This window comes from Athene noctua, chromosome 7, assembly GCF_965140245.1.
Source record: "Athene noctua chromosome 7, bAthNoc1.hap1.1, whole genome shotgun sequence".
Lineage (NCBI taxonomy): Eukaryota > Metazoa > Chordata > Aves > Strigiformes > Strigidae > Athene > Athene noctua.
The window spans coordinates 10847100-10855721 of NC_134043.1; positions in this window are offsets into that span (position 1 = coordinate 10847100).

Here is an 8622-nt window from a genome sequence, read left to right on the forward strand (position 1 = left end):
GGGAAGATGTAAAATTTAATTAGTTTGCCCACACAACTCCATATGTCAACTGTTAGCTCAATTACTCTTTGCCATGAAATACTGACTGCACTTTCCCATATTAGTAATTTCCCTCTATCTCGGAGTCATGGTTAATCAACACCCTGAACTCAACACACACATGTTAAATTAAATACTGAGCACAAGGAACAAGAGCCTCTTTAATGAAAGCACAGCTGGATTTTGCTCAGAAATGAGATCCTCACACAATATTGGGGCGGATGATAATCTCTGGGGTGTGGGCAGGTTATCGCTCCACTCCGGGATGTGCTACTGGAACAGCTTGCAGGAGGTGCACCACATTGCTCACGCTCTCACATGGAGTGCTGGAAGAAATACATCCCTGTCCAGGTTTTCTCGGGATGGGAGAAGGATGGAGCAGATGCCAGTCAGGCAGAAACCGGAGGAGACAAGGGGAGGCTGGGGACGGGGAGGCTGGGGACGGGGCACAGGGCAGGGATGGGTGAGAAGGTGCAGACAATAGATATGCTGTGATCGGCTCCCGCACGTGCAAAGTGCAGGTGTGCAGCAGTTAAAAGCCAGTGACAAGCTGGCAGTGTATACATTAAATACGCATTAAAAGCACGTTTAGGTCAGCCCCCAGTCTGGCAGCAAGAGTCAGTACAAATGAGCACCGCTGCTGCATTTATTCCTATTTCAAATTTTTCCAAGTGACATCAAAATGTCAAAATTATCATCTGGAAAAGGGCCAACAAACTTGCCACCCTCCCGGGGCCCCCCTCCTCCCCAGCATCATCCCCAGCACAAGGGCTCCGATAGCCCCCTTGGCTCGTGTGCCACAGGGCACAGCTGAGCTCTGTGCCGCGCCGTGCCGGCTCATGTGGCCATGGCTGTCTCCCTGGCCGGGCGTGCCACAGGGTGACGTGGAAGTGACCTTTGCTGGCTCAGCCATGGTGCCCCGCATGCCTGGCTGCTCCTGGCACAACAGCCGGCTGGTGGCATCACTGAGGCAGGATCCGGCCTGCCCGTGGAAAGCTGGGAGACGTGGCTGTGACCACAGCACCACGGCCAATGGGACCGTCTGGTGGGAAGGAGGATGCCGGTGGCTGGATATGCTGTAGCAGAGGGTGCAGCAGCCAAGTGGAAATTAAGAAAGCTAGAGGCGATGCACTAAACCATTTCACTGCCTTCAGGAGAACTCCCTTAGAATAAAGATGCCTTTAACTCTAAAAAATACCTTAAATTAAGCTCTTATTTTTCCCATTTGTGCCTCTTGCTTGTATATAATTTTCCTGTTTGTGCTGTGAATACAGACTATTCATTTTCCCTAAAACTATTTTCTTACCCATTTTGCTTTCAAAAGCTGGCACAGGAGCAAAGCCCAGCCACGACCCCCACGCATGAGCCGCCAGTGCTGCCCGCCCCCATGGCTTCTGCCCAGAGTCATTTGCACTGGGCTTTTACAGTCCTGGAAATATTCCCGAGGCAAGGGCCCGCTTGTTACTGACCCCCTGGTTTGCCCTCGAGGTTTGGATTTTGCTCCCCTCCCTGTAAGGGAGCTGCAGACTTTGCTCCCAAACCTGAGATGATGCTGGGAAGCCGTAAGCCTTGGATCAAGCTCTCCCATTTTACTGCACATAGTTTAAATCTCCCCTAAACCCATGAGATCAGGTGAGAGCCCCATTTCCTTGTGCACTGTGACTGTCTCCAAAAAAATTGGAATTTGAAGTGTAAAACCACTTTGGGGGGTGGTTGTTGGGGGTTTTTTATGCCATTCTGATACAAACAGAGCTGGAACTCACATACAAAATAAATCATTTTCATCCTTTAACTTCTTTCTTCAGGCAATCAGCTGCTTTCTTTAATTCAAATTAGCTCTTCATATTCAAGTCTTATTTCATTTAAGCTTATTTTTCAATTAAATTCAGTTGTCTGTGATCTTCTTAACTTCCTATGCCTCTCTGCATGTCTAATATAGACACATTTTGTACTTGTTCCTTTCACTTTCCTTTTTTTTTTTTTTTCCAAGCTGGTGATGTTTTGCTTAATGAAACCATCTTCAGGCAGAAACAACTGGGTGAGAGCAGAGCCATGGCTTGGTCCAATCCTCAAGCACATCTGTGTTGCCCATACACAAGCAATGGCTACTAAAATGACACTTCTGGGAGAGGGAATATGTTTTCCACTGGCTGGATGCCTCTGCTTGACATCAAGGCATCCGTGCTCCCCATGAGCAGGGAGGAAGCCCAGAGCCGTGGGGCTGTGAGGCTGGGGCAGACTTTCTACCTTCATCAGCCAGCATTGGGTCAGAGGAAAAGGAGCATCCCTCTGCTTTTTGAAGCGTCCCTTCAAAACACAGCCTTTATTTCTTTAGCCTTTCTAGAGAGATAAAAGGAAGTGTTTCATGAGGAGCATGGTGTTAAACATGGGTTACAAGTACCTGGGGGAGTTTAGACCAAGTCAGACTTCTGATTTCAAATGTCCAATATTCAATGCATTGCAATGCCTGCAATGGAGCCGCAGGGTAGCTCCAAGCTATTATATATAAGATTTTTTTCCTTAAGAAACCCTTTCATAGAGCCTTTCTCAGGACACTCAGCACTCCAGACACACAAGCACAGCCCACTGCCCCACATCACGTCCAAACTCATCCCTCCTGCAAGCCGTGCACCAACTCTGAAGTCCCACATGGGTCTCTGCAGTCAGACCCTACCCCTGGTCAGGACGGGGCAGTGTGGGAGAAACCAGGGCCACTCAACAGAGAGGGAAAGCAGCCTTCAACAGGAAGGAGACTTTAGGGGACAGTTTTGTCCACAGCTGTGAAGCACCCAGGGAGCAGAAGAACCACCTTGGACGTGTGAAGCTGACACCCATCAAGAAAATGTTTGGCAGTGGGTAGACTTCAGACAACACTTAGAAAAGGGATAAAAGTCATGAAAGGTGCAGCAGCCAAAGGATAAACCTCAACATATACAGGGCTGATGTATATTGTCAGCTACATCTTTATCTGGCCACTTCTTCAACAGAAGAGTGTAAAAGGCAGCTGGGAACAACTCTGCTCTGCCCAGTGGCCACCAGACCTGACATTTGCAGGGGAGATGCTCCTGTGGGATTTGCTCGGTTATTGCATTAGGGGTGTTTTGCCACATTTATGCTGTAGCAAAGCCTGGCTCTTTCACTATCGATATCATCACGATGCTTTCATGGCTTCTGGAAAGGTTACAGGAACCAGAGGACCAGTGATCAGGTGAAAAATTCAGCTTCCACCATCTTTTTTAAATACTAATAAATGCTTAGTCTCTCTCGTTATGATAAAAAGCTAGAAGCAGCCCCCAAGTGTATTTCAAAGACAGAAAGACCAGAAGGCAAAGAAAAAAGACCCCCAATTTTATTATTTTGTATAATCAGAATATAATTGGAGAGCAGACGCTGTCTGTATCATGCTGCCACTGGGGACTTTGGATTTCTAATAAGAAATCCATGGGGGAATTAGATGGTGTTTCGGTGGTGTTGTGGCTGATTTACAGGGATGCACCTGGAGCCAGAATCCATGCCCCAAGTCACTGTACTTCACTGAAAGCAAAAAATGTAGGTGCTGTTTATAAATCCCTGCAAAAACTGGGTCTGCAGTAGAAACAGCGATAGCCCCTTAATTATAGCAGTGCTTGTGGGAGCCGTGATAATTAGGAGTTTCTGGTATTCTGGAAATCAAAGTGGTTTCTATTCTCTTCTTTAATTAATTCAGGCTTTTATCTGTGAAAGTGGAGATGAATTAAGGTTTTGCTCTGGGCAAAGTGCAACAGTGCTTGTGTAGTCCCTGGCAGGGTGAAGCCCCTGGACCCAGGGACTTGGGTGATATCCCTCGTGCTGCAGCATCCCTGGCCTCCAGTTCTCGATACTTTGGGAAAATGAAGGGGAAAGGCCAGAAGGAGACATGCCCCAAGCAGGACTCACCACATCACATGTATATCACATGGGGATGTACGTCTGTGTATCCACAGCAGAGGACAGACGGCCTGTCAGCAGGAACTTGTGCGCAGCAGATAACAGACACCCAGCATTATCACCTCCCCACACTGGAATGGGTGAGTCAAGCTGCATAAAATCATAAGATTGGTATAAAATCATGATTTTTTTTCATTTAAAGCAAATTAATGTGATAGGTCCCTTTTATTTTGTCCTGGGAGGGGTTGATTTTGGGAGGTTTTTCTCTGGCAGACCCCTAGGGCTGAGAAATCACATTGAAAATCCATGTGACTGTTAGAAGATGAGGACAGCAGTATGAGATTTGTGGTAAAATCATGAGAGATGACCAAAGCGGATGCCTTTGTGATGTGAAATCGCACATGCATGGATGGCAGAGAGAGGTTTTGAGATGTAAGTAAAGCCTCCAACTGATGGGACAATCTCAGTGATGAAAACAGAAGCATCTGCCACCCACCGGAGCTAAAGGCAGCAACCCAAGCCAGTATATTACAATTAACCCACACAGCTAATTAATCAAATCCAGCCCTGACAATGTTATCAAGGAGCTGCCTGGAAATGATCTTTTATGTCGAAGTCTATTTTTAGATCCAATAAAACAAGACCCATGCTGGACAAGCCGTGCTCCAGTTTGGGGCATCTCCATGCCTCACCATGTCCCAAAGCTGTGAATTCTGCTGTGGGTTCCAAACCACAGGCTCAGCACTAGAGCTGTGCCTCAGACCAGCTTTGTGTTGGATTAAACTGTTCCCCCAGAAAGAAACTGCATTTCAACATCCACCTTGTTTCATTTTCGGTCTTTTTTTCTTTTTCCTACTAGATGGCGCCTGTATGACAGGCGGAGACCAGCGCTGGCAGCGCCAGCATGGAGCATCTCTACCAGGTCTCGTTCATAAAGGGCTGATAAATGACATTTTTCTCCGAAAAGACAGGCAGTTGCGAAAGCAATAACCTGCCAGGAGCTGATTAGCGGCAGGAGGCCGTTTTCTGGTAACGCTGCGTTAACTGTGCTTTCTGACTGACTTTCCCAGGGGATGCTGCCAGACCCCCGGGGGGGGAATGGGACCCGACCAGAAGCTGAATCCGGGCTATCCCAAGTGTGCGTAAGCCCTGTATGGACACTTCCAGCCCGAAGTGTCCAACCTGGCAGCACAGCCAGGGTGCTCAGGAGGATGCTCGGGCGGGAAGTGTCCGTACAGGGCTGTGCAGTCACCCACACTCAGACACATCTCACCTCAATAGCCTGCTCCAAAATCCAGGCATTTCATTGACATTTCTGGATCATCCACAGGACTCACACAGCCGATGGTGAGTAGCAGGCAATCAGTGTGGGTGTGGATGTCCATTAACTTTTAGCACCGTACAGCCACCATCACCCCCGCACAGCCCTCAGGTAGGAGAAGGTCTGTGGGGGTACAGCCCATCCCTCCTTATCTGGGATACTCTGGGAACTCACGGCAGCGCTTTATCCTCCCTGCAACTTGCCAGCAAACTGCTTCCCTCTGCCTGCTCCCTCCCTGCAGCCCCATGAGGGTACAGCAAGGTCTGTCCCTGGCACCATCCAGACTCAGCATCACCCTCCATACTTCCAGACAACCCCAGCACAGTCAAAGGGCAACACAAGCTACTACTTCTTCACCCAACAAAGATGTTGTTTGCTCAACTCCAGCTTCACAGAACCATAGCAGGTCTCCCCCATTCCCATTTTTGCTCATTCCCCCTGCACATGCTCTCTGTTTCACAACCATGCCAAATTCATTTCTGGCCTCCATTCACTGGCAATAATTAACTACACGTTATCAATTCCACTTTGCCTGCATTGTACATGCACATATCCAGCCCTTCAGTTCCTTTCTGGACTCAGTGGTTTCGGCGCTGCCGGGCCACGTGCCAGTTCAGACGGCTGTGCCAGTTCAGACGGCTGTGCCAGCAAACCCGCCTGATGCTCACGTTGTGCTTATAATTTCCCAACCCAAACGGTATCTCTGGACCCCAAGAAAGCAGCTTCCAGCCCAAAACAGAGCTCTGGAAAGGCCAGAGGAGGAGCTACATCTACCGACCGACCTGCCAGATAGGTTTGGTTTACAAGCGGTAAGTTTGCCACCCCTGGATTTCAGGGGAAAGTGGAGCCATTCTCTTGCCATGACATTGCGGGTGGCATGGTGAGATGGTGTCCCTGAGCTCTGCTTTTGTCATGGTATTTGCTCAGGTGCAACTGCTGCTGCCCAGAGCTGCCACATCCATCGTGGTCTCTAGTGCACATCAGACCTTGGGCTGACATGGACACCTCTGTGATGCACCCAAGGGAGCTGGTGAGGGGGAAGTGGCACGGGGGGGCTCGGGGACCACTGCCTTAGTGTCTGGGTACAGCAAAGCCTGGGCATGCCCTGGGACAGGAGAGGGTCACCCACTTAATCAAGGTGCAGGGCAAGAGGCGAGCTGGCCTGGTGCACCCCTCCACACAGCCACTTCAGATGGCTGAAGCATCCCAGCAGGAGCCCCGAGATACAGCATGGGAGGTGGGGGCTCGCCATGGCTCGCCGGCCCGGCAGCCAGGAGCTGCCGAGGTTCATCTGCTCGCCCATGCCACGCTGTGCCGGCACATGGGCACTGGCAGAGCCTGCCAGCCCCAGCCCTGAGCGGATCCAAAGCAACTGCCTGGCCCCGTGGGGGGCAAGGATGGGGAGGAGGGGGTGCAGGTGGCAACGCAGCTGAGGGGACGGCGGGGGTACGGTCAGCTGGGCATGGGGACACAGATGGTGCTGCCAGAGGGCTGTGGCTGTGACCACTGAGTGATGGGCCAGGAAAGTCACTGCTGGGAGAAGGGTCCAGCTGACACAGGGAAGACCCTTGCTCAGGACCAGCAAGAAAGGGGAAAAGAAAGCAGATAAACACACAGAAATACTGGCGAAGTCCAGCATGAGCCCAGCACTTTGGGTATCTCTGGGTAGAAGAGAAATGAAGCCACTTTGCAAGCCCACATCAGGTCACCTCATCAGGAAGATGGTTCCCAAGGGCATTTCTCGAGCAACCAATAAAGCCAGTAAAGAACTGGGAGCTGGGGAGTCTTTAGCTACCTACTGAGAGTTGCAGGAAAAATGGAGCTGCAGGACTCAAACCGTCCAGCAAATGGGTGGCCTGGACAGGGCTGGCCACAGGTTTGAAAAGAGAGACAGGTATAAAATGGGTGTTCATTCTGAGGCACTTCTTTTTGACAGGAAGATGGAAAAGTGGAGAATATTTTGTTGAAAATGATGGGGAAAAAACCTCCAAAGTTTGCTACTCTAGAAAAGGGAGTGAGAGCTAAAAAAAAAAAAAAAAAGAGGTAGATTTCAATGCTTTGGGATAAAGAAACTCCAGAGGGCTGTTCGTTACCCAAGGAAAATGATCATAAATCCGTTAACTCCTTTGCCCCATGCAAGGAAAAAGTACTGACATGGTGCAACCACTGCTTTACAGAGATCTGAAGGATGAAAGAGGAATCATGAAAAATGAATCACAGTGACCAAGGCAAACAAGGCAATGACTATGGGTTCTATAAATAAAAAGGCAAAATTTGACCTTTACATAATGCAGGTAACAAGATAAAGAAAGCGCAGGAGAGTTCAACAATTTCTTTCCTTCAGTCTCCACAAAGGGCTGATCGTGGCATACAGATTAGGTATCAGTGAGACATGCATGAGGAGGCAGGGGCCACAGCAGGGAAGAAGGATGTAAGGATTAGTCTGGGTGTCTCAGCTGCACAGTCACAGATGGACTTCACCAAAGTACAGATATCCCAATGATCCTCCTTGTCCCAACCATGCCAATAGGTTTTGCCTCTCCAGTGTTCCCCAATGCCCAGGGAACTCTCATCATCTTGAAATCTGCAGCTTGAACATCCCAAGCCTCTGAAGGTTTCTCGTATCCAGTGTCCAGCCAGCGGGAGCCACCAATGCGAGCTTTTCCCAGCAATCCCACATCTTCCCTGCAGCCTCCCCATATCAGCAGGTTTCTGTATCTCTCACCCCATGGACATGAGGGTGGATGTGAGAGGTGGTGTGTACGCCCCCGAGCCAGGACGGCCCTGGCTGGCAGCTAGCCCCGTTTGCAGGCAGCACAGAGGTGGAAAAGGGGGGACATCTGCGGAGGACAGCAGTGAGAACAGGCTGAGATGGTTAAAATCACGGCCTGCCCAGGAGAGGGGAAAGAAGCGGGGCTTGTTTCACCCAAGGAACACAGATCCCATGGTGGGCACAAGGGGGATGGCAGTCAGCAAAGATCAGGATATTAGGAAAACCCTCCTAACTGCAGAGGCTCGATCAGAGCAGCTGCACATCCCTTTCGTGCAGGCTTCAGAAACAGATCACACCAGCATCTACCCAGCTATGCTGCCGTCTGGGGACAGATGAGACAATCCCTTTGGGTCCCTCCCCTCTGTGTTCCTCCACTGAGTGAGTGAAACAAGGCTCCAGAGGCATTTTTTTTTTAAATCACTCTGAGTTTGACCCAAGGTTTCTGTGTGAAGACACTGCTTTTAAGGCCAGGTCTCAGCAGCTTAAGAGTGTGCTACCACTGGTCTGTCGGAGCAGGGCTGTGTGGCTGAGTGAGGGGCGATTGCAACAGGACAACTCTTTCCCAGTGTGGGGGTATGAACCA